At 42.5% G+C, this 18,545-nt stretch overlaps 1 protein-coding gene and 1 long non-coding RNA gene across 3 annotated transcripts in view; one reads left to right on the top strand and one right to left on the bottom strand.

Moving 5' to 3' along the window:
• SH2B2 (SH2B adaptor protein 2) overlaps positions 1–1,598 on the bottom strand; it is a 68,501-nt gene extending 66,903 nt beyond the window's left edge. Inside the window, exon 1 of the mRNA XM_075263954.1 lies at positions 1,472–1,598. The gene's annotated coding sequence lies outside the window, so the exon portion shown is untranslated. The remainder of the gene's footprint in view (positions 1–1,471) is intronic.
• LOC142194681 (uncharacterized) overlaps positions 1–18,545 on the top strand; it is a 431,520-nt gene that overhangs the window by 71,255 nt on the left and 341,720 nt on the right. For both annotated transcript variants that reach the window (XR_012715043.1, XR_012715044.1), the window contains exon 2: positions 15,323–15,363. This is a non-coding gene — a long non-coding RNA (uncharacterized LOC142194681). The remainder of the gene's footprint in view (positions 1–15,322; positions 15,364–18,545) is intronic.

Here is an 18,545-nt window from a genome sequence, read left to right on the forward strand (position 1 = left end):
CCCGGCATCCTTCACACAACACACAGAGACCACAGGGCTGGTACCATGTTCTCCAAGCAGTTTTCCATTTCCGCAGTCAATACTGGAAGAGTGATAAGCTTTTATGATGTACAGTACAGCAGCTGTGTGCAGCACATCCAGCCATGAGACCCATCTGGAGCCGGCCTGGACCTCTCCTACCCATCATCATAAATACATTAAACCTTGCCATGACCGCTCAGCTCGGCCGACACAGTTACGAGGAAACACAAACCATTAATTCAATTGGAGCAGAGATGTTGTCAAACTGCTCTCCATGTGAATGAAGCCTCTGCTGCCAGGGGGCTGCTGTATCTGTAATACACCCCGCTCTCCTCTATCCAATACATCCATGTACGGTGGAGAATAAGATTATATTTCACGACAAGGAAATAAAGCAGCCTCTTATCCATTATAGCCTATAGCGATGTTTATTTAGGTAACTGGGCAATAAATGTCCAGATGGCCCCCACTACAGCTATAGAAAAGCAATCACCGCTCTCCATAGTAAGAGGTTTGTGAATGGCTCCTGTCATAGGTGTTAATGTAGCGCCTATAATGCCGCCACTATGTCTACACTGATAGAAAGAATAATCAAGTACACAATAATTGATCAGATATGATTGGATGGGCATACGCTACTGAATGGTATACATATATAGAGTTAGACATATAAGGCTACACCGACCAATGCAATTTTAATTTTCACCATTAGAAAGGGGTGTGGTTAGGTCATCGCGTATACCGCCACATATAACAGGTCATTGTAAAAGTAACTGTCATACTTCTTCATTTTCTCCAAGTGTATTGAGCAATTTCAAGGAATATGACATGTAGATGGACAAGGAAAGCAACAGATTTAACCAGTGTCTCACTTTGCACAAGGGACGGTATCGCTAATGTTCCCAATACGCTCAATTCTTAAGGACCCTCCAGAAATATCTACAGAAAGTCCTGCATTATAGGAGTTGATGACTTCCACAAGTTGTCGGTACTAGATGTGCCCCACATCTCCTACAATGCCATGCAGCCAAGCCCCACACATCGGCTTACACATATTCCATGAATGTCAGTCCATCACACAACATGTCTCCATGATACTGTACAGTAGTAGCAGGGCACGTCCTCCCCCCCATAGGGCACACACACATCTGCCTGGGCCATGGCTCCATCAATAACACCAGGGAGGGGGGCAGAGAGGGGTCAGCTCACATAGGACTGCCTGCAGCCCGGGGGCACAGGGGCATCTCAGCTACAACAAGGCAGAGCCCTGCTTGTACACGATGGCTGCAGAGGACTGAGGCTGGCATGGAAGGATGCAATGAATGATACCCACAGACAGGGATAATAGCAGCAGCCCAGCACATAACGTGCACTTGTGCCTGGATCCCTCCCTTTCTGACAATCTGTCCCCAGCATGGAGAGGGCACAGCCTGGGTGCCAGGGCACTTACCCTGTGATGGGGATCATTGCTGGTGCACGATGCGCAGGGGGATTTACATCCCTGGCTTTGTAGTCAGCATGCTCCACTATTCCTGTCACACTGGCGACAAATAACACGATCACACAAATCCCTTTCTTGTTTTCCACACCCCCGGAGCTGGAGGCGGCGCCCTGCTCCCTGCACTGCTCTTAAAGGGCCAGTGTCACGTCTGGGCTGTGCTGATTGTTTCCACCTGCACCTTCCTCCCATCTCCATGGCTGGGTTATGTAGCTTCAGTAAGAGCCATGACTCACAAAGGCTTATCTGTATACCTCTCCCTGCCAGCAGCAAATATAGGCCATGGGGATATTGTCATGTTCTTATAGATCACATTCAGATTTCTAGTCAGTTACTCCTTTTTAATGGATGATGATAACCAATATGGCCAGAGCTTCCACCTTGCTTTGCTTTCAGCTTTTCTTAAGTGTTGAATGGCTGACACAGAGCATAACCTCCCCAGAAGACCACCTATGAGAAGACCACCCCTTATCTAGACTTTGTTTCCTGCGACAGATTTTCAATTACCCGTATACTGTATTATACATACTGACTTCTATGAGAAGACTGCCCCTAATCCAGATTTATCCCCATACTGTATTATACATACAGGGCATCTTCTATGAGAAGACCACCCCTAATCCAGACTTATCCCGTATACTGTATTATACATACTGGGCATCTTCTATGAGAAGACCACCCCTAATCCAGATTTATCCCGTATACTGTATTATACATACTGGCCATCTTCTATGAGAAGACCACCCCTAATCCAGACTTATCCCCATACTGTATTATACATACTGGCCATCTTCTATGAGAAGACCACCCCTAATCCAGATTTATCCCGTATACTGTAATATACATACTGGCCATCTTCTATGAGAAGACCAGCCCTAATCCAGATTTATCCCATATACTGTATTATACATACTGGGCATCTTCTATGAGAAGACCACCCCTAATCCAGATTTATCCCGTATACTGTAATATACATACTGGCCATCTTCTATGAGAAGACCACCCCTAATCCAGATTTATCCCCATACTGTATTATACATACTGGGCATCTTCTATGAGAAGACCACCCCTAATCCAGACTTATCCCCATACTGTATTATACATACTGGGCATCTTCTATGAGAAGACCAGCCCCAAACCAGATTGATCCCATATACTGTATTATATATATACTGGGCATCTTCTATGAGAAGACCAGCCCTAATCCAGATTAATCCTGTGTACTGTATTATACATACTGGGCATCTTCTATAAGAAGACCACCACTTATCCAGACATCCCCTATACTGTATTATACATATTGGCCACCCCGTATCCAGACTTATTTCCTATACTGTATTACACATACTGACCATCTTCTATGAGAAGACCACCCTGTATCCAGACTTATTTCCTATACTGTATTATACATACTGGCCATCTTCTATGAGAAGACCACCCTGTATCCAGACTTATCTCCTATACTGTAATATGCATACTGACCAGCTTCTATGAGAAGACCACCCCTTATCCAGACTTATCCCGTATTCTGCATGCATGCCTATTTTCCGTGCATAAAAATGCAAGTTTTGGTATAGATTTTTTGCATACAGATTCTGATCATCTGCATGTACCCTAAAGGGATTTTTCCATTTCAGACATTTATGGCATATCCATAGGGTGTTAAATGTCCTCAGGTCTTTATGGTGAAATCAGTGTGCTATCTGTGCTTTTCCTGATAGCACACTGACCCATTCGTTTCTATGGGCACATGCACACGACCGTGATTTCCACTGATCAGTGTGAGGGCCGGGAGTGTGTGCTGCATAATATAGAACAGGTCCTATTCTGTTCAGCATTTGTGGAATTAACTCGTCCATAGAAGCCTATTAGAGAATAAAAACCTAGCACGGCACACTGATGTATTCAGTGGGTCATCAGAGTGCCGTCCGTTTTTGTGGAGAAGCTAGGGATATCATTAGACGTCTCCTGTGTTTTTTAAGGGGCTTTTGGTGGATCCGCAAACTAGGATCACACACTGATGGCACACTGAAAACACTCTGTCTGTTTTTGCGTACATACTTCACTGATGCTGAAGAAACACTGTAAACACACTGAGCAGACACTGAAGTCACTCTATCCGCAAAAACTGAAGACTAATTACTAATTTGCCAGCCGCAAAATACACACGGTCATCTGCCTCTGAGTATAGGGGGTCAGAGACGCTCATCAAGTTCGTCAAATATCCACAGCTCTCACTACGTATTTCTGAAAACTCCTAAAACGAGATTAGGAAGAGCCGGACATGTGCTGCCAGCTCTCTATTGAGAGCACCCATGGGATGGGGGTTCCCAACCCCTGTTCTCAAAATAGGTGCAAGCTCCAGATGTGGGACACACATATATAGGATATTTATGCTACATCCTGTTGATATGCTTTAAAATTTCTGCAACTAAAAAAAAAAAAGACTTTTTAAAAAAAAAATAAAAAAAGGTACTCACCTCTTCAGTCTTATACAGATGGAGCGCAGGTCCGCTGTAGGTAGGTGGCCATGGAGTATGTGCACTGGATTGGTGGGAAATCATACTTTTTTTTCTTTTAGGATATACTAGCCTCTGCCCGCGACTTCGTCTGCGTATTGTTGGCATTGATGATCCGCCTATATTCAGCAAATTGCTGCCGTCGATGGTCTAACTGCTCCAGCGTTTCGGCAGCTCTTAAGCTGTCCTGCTGCTGAACATGTTCCTCACACTGTGCCTGTGATTGTTTTCGGCATCTCAGCAGCTTGCTGGGACGCCATATAATGAGCATGTTGTTGGCATTGATGAACCGCCTGCTCCGGCGTTTTGGCAGCTGTCAAGCTGGCCTGCCACTCAACTTATTCTTTGCGCTGTGCCCATGATTGTTCTGGCATCACAGCAGCTCGCTGGGACGCCATATAATGACAGTGATGTTGACCCAATGATCCCCCTCAACTCTGCTTTAGGAGAACTCTGTGACTTCTGGCTACCTTCATGGCTCTCGTTGTTTTAGAATTTTGCAACAAATTAGATTTTCTGCCATTTTGGATTAAAGGTGTTTTTCCATCCAGTGTGTCAGCATGTTGCCTGCAGCTGATCAGATAATATGCAAATGCATGTACAGAATGGACTGAGGGTTAGCTGAGTGTTTACATAGAGAGATAACAGACCTAACTTTATCAGAACCTGAGATAAGCTGCTACCAAGAGCAGTGTAATATAGTATGTGAACATAAATTCATAACAGTCATGAGGCCATATCATTTACTGGGATAAAAAGTAGCCTATGTTTTAATCGAGGTTACAAACTATGTGCCAAATTTCATACAAATCCGTTCAGCCGTTTTTTGCGCGATTGAGGAACAAACACACAAACATACAAACACACAAACTTTCACATTTAGAATTAGTAGGATGGCACTTCTTTTTTTGCTTTCTGTAGTTTCGGGCTACCATTTAAATATTAAAGTAGTTGTTCAAATCCTGATACTGATGGCCTATTCTTAGGATAGGTCATCAATATCAGATCAGTGGCAGCCTCATTCCCATGATCAGCTTCTGCGGCTCCTACTATGTAGTGTTACTGCCGCTACAATAGTGCGGTACAGCAGCTATATATTATTGATAACTATATGCTTCCAGCTGCAAGCACTCTGCAGGTATGTTGGCTGCAGAAGCTGAGGTGTGGACCCGGGGGGTTGGGATTGCCAAGGTTATTCTGCCGCAAGCTCTTCATTGCTCTGTCTTATACCTATCACCTATTTTCCTGCTGAAGCTTACTCTCTATTATTCTGTTGCAACCAACTACATTTTCGGACGCAGTACCTACCTGCTTTCCAGCATGTACATTCAACCATACCTGCTTTTCATAACATTCCTACATTCCTCTAACTTCCCCTCCCCCATACTCAATGTTGTCCCTCTGTTTGAGGTCACATGGCCCCCATATGGCTACTTACAGATCACTCTTTATTGTAGTAATTTAATCTGACATATATCCTACAAATATACATTTTATCTTTAACAACTTAAAACGTGATGTTACCAGGCCTCAATAAATAACAGTCATATGTCCGTAAAACATGTTTCTATAATTGTTTTACCAAAAATAACCATGGGAAGATTTAATATAGCAAGTAAATTTCATGCCAACAATGTGTCTAAAATTGTTAGAGCGATCGCTATGTGTAATATGCAGTATCTTATTTTGTTCTTAAAGGGAACTTGTCACTTGGATAGACCCCTATATATTGAGGCATAATACGCTGCAAAATGATGAACTGATGGCTACAATTGTACCTTACTAGACAGTCCCGATTACTATCTAAAAATAATATAAAGTATCCAGAAATGAATTAATACGATACATATAAATTCATAGAACAAAAAATCATGGCAGCCAGTCTGCACATGCACCAGATTTATCAACCAGTTTACAGCACATTTCAGATTAGTTTACACTGGCTACCTAATCAGTAAATGTGGGCAACTGAGTTTTTTCTTATAGCATTTCTAGGTGTTAAGCTGACTTTGAAAATTTCTTCTAGGTTTTTTATTTTTTATCATCAATCCGCTTTTGAATACTGACCCATCTAGCAATGTCTAATATTTTTAGAACTAATCTTCAATGGCGAGAATCCCTTGTACAGTAGTGTTGCCAAATATAAACAGTATTAGATCGTGACCATAGTGCCCAAAATAGTACTTTTTATTTTTACTATCTTCCTGAAAACGAGCTATTGCCCAATAAGACAAGTTCTGCAAATATTATCATCAAGTCATGTGCATTTCTGGGAAATCCTTTCTATGGCACTTAAGAAGACTTAAATGTTTTTGTCTCTTGTTGCAAAATTCCTTAGTGAATGATCATCTGTATGACTCATTTTTGGTTTGCGTTTATGCCCTTAGGCTGAGGCTCCACGTTGCGGAAACGCAGCTTTTTGTGTTGCAGATTTTGCTGCGTTTTTATGAGTCAAAGCCAGAAATGACTACAAAAGGAATGGGAAATATATAGGAAGTACTTGGGGTCTCAGCCTTAGGCTAAAGCTCCACGTAACAGGCCGCAGTGGAAATGCATCATGGTTTTATCCGCAGCGCTTCTCACAGAAAGTCAGCAGAAGTTTCCTTTGTGGACTTTCTGCTTCCATTATACCTATAGAGAAACTGCCAGCGCTTCCATAAGTATAATCGACCACGATAGTTTTGAAAATCACAGAATTTCCGCTGATCGTATTTTTCTGCAATGGGTGGATGGGAATCCCATCCACCTTGCAGGGACTGTAAAACGCGGTGGCGTTTTTGCCACGAGGGGCCCCAACATCAAAGAAGTTCTTCCAAACAAAATCAAGTTCAGTGGGGTCCGACTGCTTAGACCTTCCACTGATCAGAAGAACAGGGGACTTTTGTCCCCTGTCCTGACAAATTGGTTGTCAGTGTAAACACCGCTCCATTCATTCAATGGGAGTGCCAGAGATAGCTGAAGTACAGCACTTGGCAATCTCCAGCATTCTCATTGAAATGAATGGAGTGGTGCACATCCTGCTCAACCACCACTCTACTTAAAGAGGACCTTTCATCAGATCGGGCACATGCAGTTTTATATACTGCTGGAAAGCTGACAGTGCGCTGAATTCAGCGCACTGTCGGCTTTCCCGATCTGTGCCCGGTATAAAGCGCAACCGGTCCTGTTACCGTAGCACTTTAGTGTCAGAAGGGCGTTTCTGACAGTTAGCCAGGGGCGCCCTTCTGCCCAGCAGCGCCTATAGCACTGTACTCTGGAGCGGGGAGGAACGCCCCCTCCCTCTGCTCACACAGCTCGTCCATAGACGAGTATTATCAGGAGAGGGAGGGGGGAGTTCCTCCCCGATCACACAGTACAGCGCGATAAGCGCTGCTGGGCAGAAGAACGTCCCTGGCTGAATGTCAGAAACGCCCTTCTGACTGTAAAGCGCTACGGTACCGGGACCGATAGCGCTTTACACCGGGCACAGATCGGGAAAGCCGACAGTACGCTAAATTCAGTGCACTGTCAGCTTTCCAGCAGTATATAGAACTGCATGTGCCCGATCTGATGAAAGGTCCTCTTTAAGACAGAAAACAAAAGTCACCCGTCTCCTGATCTGTGGGGGTCTCCTATCCTGTGGGAAAATCCCTTTAAAGTAAAGCCCCACACTGCAGAAAACCTTGCGAAAAAAATGCTGTATTTTACAATATCTGCAAAATGAATGGGATTCTTGCTAATTCCATCCACACATTGTAGAAAAAAAACACTGCGTTTTCAAAAATACCTACATTTTTTAAATTCTCAGCATGTCAATTATATCTGCGGAATCGCTGGCATTTTCACTATAAGTTTAATTAGAGAAGAAAATCTGCAGAGAAAAAACTCAGTAGAAACACTATGAATAATGCTGCGTAAAAAAATGCATGGGGCATTAACCTTAAGGCATAACTAAATTTTCAAACAACTTATGATTTTCTGGCAGCATTTGTGTCATTAATACATTTTATAATACATTTTATCAGTAATTTTTCCTTTATGTGAAATCCTGCACTTCTTTATCATTTCCCTTGCTTCTGTATTGATAGACGTAACCTGCTTTTCAATATGTATGGTGTATGGGCTGGTGTGGGGGAAGGTCACTTCAAATAATTATATCTCAGGTGTTATGTAAAGCAGAAGACGAAAACCCACAAAGCGGAGACCGGGCACAGGTGTAAACCCACCCTCAGATGATGCAGTTCTACTTATATTTTTTCCATAGATATCACTGGTTGAAAACACAGACTGTAAAATCAACCTATGGAAATTGTAAATAGCAAGTTTCTATGTTTCATGTTGCCCAATATATAACGGTTTGAAGTGACGATATAAGATAAAAAAATAATATATAAATGCACAGTAAACATATACAAAGCCCTGCCCCATTACATTAACCTTAACTAAAGCCTCGTTCACATCTGCATTTGGATTCCGTTGGGGGGAATTCGCATGAGGACCCCCCCCCCCCCCCAACGGAATACCGAAAACAACTGCAGGGATCATGCGGACAGGAAAGTAGTTCACAATCCACTTTTCTGTCTGCATGATTTGTGCGGACAGCACGCGGCAAGCACACGGATCCCATTATAGTCTATGGGGTCCGTGTGCTTTCACTGCACAGCGCTTGCAGTTGCATTCGGTATTCCCATGCGGACTCCCCTATGGAATAAACCAAGCCAAAATATTCTTCAGCGCTCACCCAATATCCCCTACGGAATACCGTACGCAGATGTGAACGAAGGGTAAGGTATCTTTTATATCACATTACCCATTGCTCACTTGTGGAAAAAAATATATTTATTAAAGATTTTTTTTCTTTTATGGTTAAAAACGTTTTATTTTGTTTAGTCATACCATGAAAGACCAATATTATTTAAAAAAAACAACAGATATTTTAGTTGAAAATTTTTTTAAAAAAAGAAGTTTTATTTATTATGAAAAAATGCAAAGCTTTCATCGCCTAAATAAAAAAAAAATTACAGCCGACCAGTAAATGCAAGAAATCGGATATTAAGTCTCAAAATTGAATGTGTATTAAAGAGTTAAAAAAAATCGGGCCTAAACTACTTCACCTTGAAGACCATGTCCACCATGTCCAAATTCACAGCCTGACAAAATAAAGTCACACATGAACATTAGTGAGGTTTCAGCACTGGCCCGTTCCGTTCTCCCATATGTACGAGCAGCATTCGCACATCGCCTCATGTTGTGCCGCTCATATGTGTGTACAGGGGCGGTGACAGGTGTTTCCTCTGAGCCAGTTTACAGGCCATGTCACTTGGAGGAGTTGTTTCAATAGACGTATAAAGAAAAGAGACGGAACAAATGCAAGTCGTGATTCCTGACTGATAATACAAAACTCAATGCAAGAAAATCTGAAAATAGAGGAAGTAAAGTAGAAAGGCTTCAAGGGTGAATCTGTTTCCACTACTGTATGTGTGGCCCTGAAGCATTAGACAACACTGATGAAGTTGTGAATGGAGTGTGAGGGTACGTAGGACATGACTTACAGCGTATCCATGGCAACGGCCTTCAATGGCCATGAAAGTTTCAAATCACAAAGCTCCATTGCTGAAAGCTACAACCTCGCTACGCAATGTGTGTGTGGGCACAGAGGAAGATCATATCCTGTGTCACCATTTATGTATTTAGCAGATGATAGACGTAACCAGCGAATACACATGTATCGCCAACGTCGTCACATAAACCATTGGATATTTGTTATACGCCTATTTTCTTCTAATTCTGACCCTCTTCTAAGGCTATATACTGTGTACACAAGATTGATCATGTCTTTGCCACTATCTGCAGGCTTTTACACCAGACTTTGCTTTTTTGTCGAGGAAAGTGGCCATAATTCATCTGTAGTAACATTTTGTGATACATTTATGAAGTGTCCCCTTTTATAAAGAGGCGCAAAATTGTCCAGTCCGTTCTGCTAGAGATGTCTCGCAGAGGTTTGGTCCCAAGAGCTAATTTACAGTATATACTGACAAACAGCCAACATCTTGGTAATGAATGAAGTCACAAAGGGAACCTATAAGGATAGACAATAGTGAGCTTAACCTACGTATCTGCTGGGATGGGTTGATATGCTGGATTCTTATGACAGATTCTCTCTAATACTAAGGGTGCATTCACACTACGTTTACGGCAGCTTATTCTGAACATAAAACACGTTGAGAATAAGCGGCGTATAAAGCAGCTCCATTCATTTCTATGGGAGCCGGCATACGAGCGCTCCCCATAGAAATGAATGGGCTGCTTCTTTCACCACGAGCAGTCCCATTGAAGTGAATGAGAAGTGCCCGCGTGTACGGCTCGGCATGAGCAGAGCTTGCCATATACGCCGGCACTTCCCATTCACTTCAATGGGACTGCTCGCAGTGAAAGAAGCAGCCCATTCATTTCTATGGGGAGCGCTCGTATGCCGGCTCCCATAGAAATGAAAGGAGCTGCTTTATACGCCGCTTATTCTCAACGTGTTTTACGTTCAGAATAAGCTGCCGTAAACGTAGTGTGAATGCACCCTAACACGCGATTCTGCCACAATATCTTGTGTAAGAATGAGTGCTGCAAAACAGAATCCCATTGAGTTCAATGGGTTCCGTTAAACACGCGTAACACATTGAAATCAATGGGAGGCTTTTTAACCCATTGCTTTCAAAGTTTTAGGTGTGTTAAACTGAACCCATTGAACTTAATGGGATTCTGTTTTGCAGCACTCATTCTTATATGAGTTATTGTGGCAGAATCAGCGCCGCATTGCTCCGTGTGAATGCCCCCTAATACCTCACGTACCCTGTTTCCCCGAAAATAAGACATGTTCTTATAATTAATTAGCTAACGAAATATATGACCTTTCTTATTTTTGGGGGATGTTTTATGCAGCGGCTGGAGCGGGGAACAATCGGGGAACAATTAGCGGAGTGCCGGCATGACTGCCGGTTGTATGTGATCCAGAAGGTGAAGGGGGGGGTGTCTTATTTTCGGGGAAACAGGGTAGCAAACCACAGCAAAAAGTGTTGTGGAAAAAAACGTGATGGAAATGCATCATTTAGTTATTTGGAAAACGCCAGCGTTTCTGTAGGTATAATTGACATGCTGCTGTTTCCAATAATGCAAAGTTTTTTGAAGTCGCAGCATTTCTGCTGCAGATATCTTTCTGCAATGTTAGCCAGAATCCCATCCACTTTGCAGGTACTGTAAAAAGTAGTGGTTTTCCTCCACGGCCAAATGGCTGTTTTTGCAACATGGGGCCCCGGCCTAAGAAAGGCTTTTTTTTCTTGTTTTGATAGATAATTGCATTTCCCATAAAATTATCATGCCGGGGCATCTTTACTTAGGATATTGCATTGCGCCATTCCTGTCTTATTCCTCCTAAATATGTAATTTAGTAAATTGGATGATGATATCAATATGTCATGTCGCTTCACACTCCAACACTGTAAAATGTGCGCCAGATGCACCTTATTAGAAAGAGGAATATCCAAAAATTACTAAGAAAAGATGTTTCAGGATTGTTATTGTATGAAGAATACAAACATGAGAAAAGGAGCGGGGACGGGTCCTCCTTAACCATCGTAGCATCCCCTTATTACTTTTGACTGTTCTAAAGCAGGAGAATCCATAGGACTAAACCCCCTGTGAATGTTAACATTAATGAAGTCTAAAATTACATGAGAATAATTAAATCATTATAATGGAGAACTCGTATTCCTAAATTAAACATTTCACACAAATTATGCTGCAGATTTTTTTTTTCCCCATGACAAATGGAAATGTATTTTTTTTAAAATTGTATTCATTAAAGTGAAAAGCATATACAAGATATTTGAATATAAATAATATTTTGCTGTTATTGGGGTTATGTAATAAAGGTGCAATCTGTACAGTGTAAGTATAAGGTCAGCTGACTATGAGCGTGATCGTAATTCTTGCACAAATGCAGCTTACATGCAACAAGCAAATGTAAACTGTAGGCAACTTGCAGAGAAATCGTACAATTTATTGTTTGTATAACTTCTAAGCAATTTGCTGTTGTGTGACCAATCTCACTGCGAGGCCATAGTTTAAAGAGGTTTTCCCATCTGGGACATACATGACATTTCTACAGAATCGGGGAGGACATATCGCCTCTGCAGTCATTTCAGCTGCTCGATTGAGCTGGAGAGCAGCAGATCACAATTGGGCACAATAAAGGAGAACATTAACACAATCTGTCACTTACTACAGAAGGCGGATCTTAGCGGCCAGACGGGGGTAGGCCTTACTGGCCTGATAGGGACGGGACTTACTGACCAGATGGGGGCGGGACTTAACCAACAAAGGTTTTTGCCACCCTTTCTGCCAAGTTGGAGAACAGGTGATTACAGTGTGAACAAGGGATGTATGTGAGGTGTTTGGGTGATGTATGTGCTGAGTGATGTGTGTATAGTGTGATCAATATATGTGTATAAATGAATAAAATATGCACTTTGATATGCATGTAATATATGAGTGATGTGCAGTATACATGTAATATGCGTGCGCTATATTCTGTGGTGTGTAATATATGAGTATATGAGTGTGGTTGTGGTCTCCACTGCAACTCATGCAAGTTTTCTGCCCTGGCCCCACTTGATCCCCGCCCTCCTCTTCCAACTCTTAGAAAGTGGAGTGTGGGCAAAAAGTGATGCCTCTTTGGTGTAAGTCAGGTCCTATGCGCTATATATGATCCATTTCTGTGCTAGTTTACTGGCATTCGTATTGTATACTAAATTACCCCCCCCCCCCCCCCCCCCCACTGCACAGGGAGTTTGTGCATCATGTGTCAAATATAGAGTGGCTGGTATGTGGGAAGTGTCTTATGCGCAAGTGTTGAATATACATCATGCTTCTAATGTATCAGTGGCATGTATACTAAAGAACTTTCTAAGGATAGGATCTTTTTACTCCTAGGCCAGTGACAGTGACAAGGGGACATCCTCTACATCTGGAGGAGAGAAAGTATCACCAGAAACATAGAAGAGGATTCTTCACAGTAAGAACAGCGAGGCTCTGGAACTCTCTGCCCCAGGAAGTGGTGATGGCGGATTCATTAAACAAGTTCAAAGAGGCCCTGGATGCCTTTCTCGAACAGAACAATATTACGGGTTATGGATTCTAGATTTTGAGGACACGTTGATCCAGCATGTTTATACTGACTGCCAGATTGGAGTCGGGAAGGAATTTTTTCCCCTGAAATGGGGAAATTGGCATAAACCTCATGTGGTTTTTGCCTTCCTCTAGATCAATACTGTAGGGGACTGTAGAGCTATAGGTGATTTGATGGACTGATGTCTTCATCCAACCTCATTTACTATGTCACTATGTTTCCAATATGGAATATACCGTATTCCTTTTATTGCATCCCTTGACCTCTGTTCTTGAGATAGGGGTGGGTCCAAGGAATGGGATAGCCTGTGGATATGTCATAGCTATCTCAGATGGGAATACCTCTTTAAGGCTAAAGCCCTATATTGTGAAAACGCTGCGTTTTACAGTACCTGCAAAGTGAACGGGATTCTGGCTAATCCCATCAACACATTGCAGAAAAAAATCTGCAGTGTAAAAGCTGTGTTTTTAAAAACACTTGTGTGTTTGAAATTTGCAGCCTATCAGTTATACCAGGACAATAAGGGCAAAAAAGTCCACAGAGGAAAACTCTACAAAACACAATGAAAAACGCTACAGAAAAAAACGTGATGCTTTTTTTCTGCAGCATTTTTTAGCTGCGTTTTGCTAAGTGGGGCCTTAGGCTAAGGCTGGAAACACACATGCAGTTCTTGATGTATTATAAATCTATATATATTTTTGACTATGATAAAACTTGACGTGTATAATAGTCAAGGACTATGTAATTTTAAGGTTGTTTCTTTGGAAGGCCATGATTAATGGAAACCTGTCAGTCTTGTAATTATTTCCGTTTTGTTAATGGATTACATTGAATTTCTAAGTTACTGTATGAAATATGGATGTGTCCATGAAACACAAGAAGTTTCTGCAGGCTGAGCCGGTGATGAAGTGACTATAATCATTATGAGCAGTCATTTGTGCTAAACATAGGATTTCTTTATTTAAGACTGGCTTACAATCCTGCTACTTCTGCTCCCTGTGCAGACCTTACATTGTTCCAAAATAAATCTACTTAAACAGTGATGCTTGATGCTTATCCAATTAAAAGGATTACTAATGGAAGGAGGAACTATGTAATCCAATACAGTGAACACTAACTTGCACATGGGATTGATTACAAAACCACACAGTCGATCAATGCCTTTTGCTTTTTAGTAGATTCCCACAAACACATTTTGGTAGCAAAGTTGCCAGTGAGAAATGTCAAATATCCTAAATCAGAAAGTGAAGAGAAACGGACAGAGATGAAGATGCAGTAAATTAGTAGCAATACACAAAGGCAGACATATTTTATATAGGGTGGTGAAGCCAAACCCTATGTCGGGTTTTATGCAGTGCCGTGGCTCCTCTATAAGTAGGAATGCTTGTATGCAACCGTAGGATTTAAAGGATTGGTACAGTTAGTAGATATGACCACTAGATTAATACTTCCAATTCTGAAATCAGTTTATGCACCACTAAATATGGTTCAGCAAAACACATTTGAAGGTCTTATCTGTTAAGCCGGGTCCCCACTTATCATAAACACCACAATTTTGCTTTAGTGTTTTACAGTATCTGCAAAGTGGATCAGTTTCTGACTAATCCCATCCACACATTGCAGAAAATATTTGATTTTCCATATAGGAGAAAGTCTGCAGAGGAAAACTGTGGAATTCCTGTGAAAAGCGCTGCAGGAAAAACTGCAATGCGTTTCTGCTGTGGTTTTTCCCACAGCGCTTTTTGGCTGCCCTTAGCCTAAAACTGTAAAGTTTATTGCATATTTTGCTCTACTAAGGCCACGTTCATATCTCTATTGGATATTTCCATGTTTCTGTTCCATTACAGGAACAGAAAAATGAAAACAATGGCAATGCCAGCTCAGTTATATTATTATTATTATTATTATGATTATTATTATTATTATTATTATTATTATTATTTATTTATTTATATAGCACCATTAATTCCATGGTGCTTTACATTTGGGGGTTACATACAATACACAATATATACAGGTAGATATAATACTAACAGTGACCGACTGGCACAGTGGGGTAGAGGGCCCTGCCCGCAAGGGCTTACAATCTATGAGGGAAAGGGGATAGAGACAGAAGGAGAGGGGGAGACTGTACAGATGGTGGTGTGGTGACAGTAGTGTTATTGGAGGTTGTAGGCCTTCCTGAACAGGTGAGTCTTCAGGGCCTTCTTGAAGCCTGTGATTGTGGGGGTCAGTCTTATGTGTCTTGGTAAGGAGTTCCAGAGTATGGGGGATGCACGAGAGAAATCTTGGTTATATGATGAACACCAATGGTGCTCAGTGGAGTCTGCTGACTATAGTGAGGTCTCTTGGATTTCTGGCATGCTACTCTATTTTGTCGAATGTTTTTTGTTTTCCTGAATCTGTGTGAAGGCTTTGATGCAGATGTGAGCACAGCATTACACTTTGTAATTAGTACCAATTTTGTTATTGAGAGCAGATCTAAGGGTTACTGGACCTTATCTGTTTATACATTCTCGGTCTGTAGTGGCTTGTTCCCTATCGTTCACACAGAGTTTTTTGGTCAGGAATTTGGTCAGGAAAAATCCGCTCAGGAAAATTTCTTAGGCGTTTTTTGAGGTGTTTCCTGAAGAGTTTCCGGAAGCATTTTTTGAAGTGGCTTTTTGAAGTGTTTTCTGCCTGAAAAAATCAATGCAAGTCAATGGGAGGCAGAAAATCCGCCTGGTTTTTGAGGCGGATTTTGTCAAAAACGCCTCAAAAAACGTCTCAGTAAACGCCTCAGAAAAAATGCCAGGTGGTTTTTCCTCCTCCCATTAAATTTTCAGGTGGAAAAAAAAAAAAATCAGGTTACATAGGACTGTATAGTGAGGCGTGTTTTTTTTTAGGAGGATTTTGAGGCAGATTTCTGACCAAATTCCTGACCAAAAAAAACTCTGTGTAAATGCACACTCCATGTTTGTTTGTTTTTTTGTTCAGTGGACGTTCAAAAATAAAAGGAGTGCCCTGTGTAATGGCACAGCCCTGTGTGTGTCAGCACATTGCTTGTCTTAGCAGACCTAATTTATTCACTGTTCTGTTCCTGTCTCTTAGTATTAGTGTTACCCCTGCTTTAATTTCTCTCACCTAACCCTGTGTGTCTGCATCTATATAAGGGAGCCTTTACACGGAGTAAACGCTCCGCTCATTCTGAATGTAAACTCGATCAGAGTGAGCGGCATAAAAAACAGATCCCATTGACTTCAATGGGTGCCGGCATACGCGCGCTACCCATTGAAATCAATGGGAGGATTTTTTACCTATTTCTTTCAATGTGATACGCGCGTATGCCGGCACCCATTGAAGTCAATGGGATCTGTTTTTTACGCCGCTCACTCTGAACGAGTTTACGTTCAGAATGAGCGGAGCGTAAACTCTGTGTGAAGGCTCCCTTAGGCTTTGTCTTTTAGTCCCACTCTGGCTGAGCAATGTGTTGTTGATCCATGCATGCAGGCTGCCATTTTATACTACTCTCTGCCTGTCCTGTTTTGGTATGAGTTCTGTGTTCTATCGCTGATATGTGTGCAACACAATGCTCATTTATTTTATTGCCAGTGTCTTTGTCTGCCTTTTACTTGCCCTGTTGTGTTTGTTATTTACCTTAGGTGCCTGGACTTTTTTCAATATCCCTCTGGTACTTGTCTGGCCCCTAGGCTTTCTTCACTATACCTCTTGTACCTGTCTGGCCCTTATACTTTGTGCAATGTACCTCTGGTATCTGTCTGGGCCCTATACTTTGTGCAATTTACCTCTGGTTTCTGTCTGGGCCCTAGACTTTCTGCAATATGCCTCTGGTATCTGTCTACCCCATAGGCTTTCTGCAATTCACCTCTGGTACCTGTCGGATAGGCTTTCTGCACTATACCTCTGGTACCTGTCTACCCCATAGGCTTTCTGCACTATACCTCTGGTACCTGTCTACCCCATAGGCTTTCTGCACTATACCTCTGGTACTTGTCTACCCCATAGGCTTTCTGCACTATACCTCTGGTACCTGTCTAGCCCATAGGCTTTCTGCACTATACCTCTGGTTCCTGTCTGGGCCCTAGACTTTCTGCAATATGACTCTGGTACCTGTCTAGCTCATAGGCTTTCTGCACTATACCTCTGGTACCTGTCTGGCCCCTAGGCTTTCTGCACTATACCTCTGGTACTGCTTTCTGCACTATACCTCTGGTACCTGTCTAGCTCATAGGCTTTCTGCACTATACCTCTGGTACCTGTCTGGCCCCTAGGCTTTCTGCACTTCACCTCTGGTACCTGTCTGGCCCCTAGGCTTTCTGCACTATACCTCTAGTTCCTGTCTAGCCCATAGGCTTTCTGCACTATACCTCTGGTTCCTGTCTAGCCCATAGGCTTTCTGCACTATACCTCTGGTTCCTGTCTAGCCCCTAGGCTTTCTGCACTATACCTTTGGTACCTGTCTAGCCCATAGGCTTTTTGCACTATACCTCTGGTTCCTGTCTGGCCCCTAGGCTTTCTGCACTATACCTCTGGTACCTGTCTAGCTCATAGGCTTTCTGCACTATACCTCTGGTACCTGTCTAGCCCATAGGCTTTCTGCACTTCACCTCTGGTACCTGTCTGGCCCCTAGGCTTTCTGCACTATACCTCTGGTACCTGTCTAGCTCATAGGCTTTCTGCACTATACCTCTGGTACCTGTCTAGCTCATAGGCTTTCTGCACTATACCTCTGGTACCTGTCTGGCCCCTAGGCTTTCTGCACTATACCTCTGGTACCTGTCTAGCTCATAGGCTTTCTGCACTATACCTCTGGTACCTGTCTAGCTCATAGGCTTTCTGCATTATACCTCTGGTACCTGTCTAGCTCATAGGCTTTCTGCACTCTAGCTCATAGGCTTTCTGCACTATACCTCTGGTACCTGTCTAGCTCATAGGCTTTCTGCACTATACCTCTGGTACCTGTCTGGCCCCTAGGCTTTCTGCACTATACCTCTGGTACCTGTCTAGCTCATAGGCTTTCTGCACTATACCTCTGGTACCTGTCTAGCTCATAGGCTTTCTGCACTATACCTCTGGTACCTGTCTAGCTCATAGGCTTTCTGCACTCTAGCTCATAGGCTTTCTGCACTATACCTCTGGTACCTGTCTAGCTCATAGGCTTTCTGCACTATACCTCTGGTTCCTGTCTGGCCCCTATACTTTGTGCAATATACCTCTGGTACCTGTTTGGCCCTGGGATTCCTGCAATATTGTTCTGCTCCCTCTTGCTATATACCTCTGCTATGCTGTCCTGCAATCTTGCCCTGGTTTCTTGTGTTCTTGTGTTTTTCCCGGTTACTGCTTTTAGTCT

This window comes from Leptodactylus fuscus, chromosome 2, assembly GCF_031893055.1.
Source record: "Leptodactylus fuscus isolate aLepFus1 chromosome 2, aLepFus1.hap2, whole genome shotgun sequence".
Classification (NCBI taxonomy): domain Eukaryota; kingdom Metazoa; phylum Chordata; class Amphibia; order Anura; family Leptodactylidae; genus Leptodactylus; species Leptodactylus fuscus.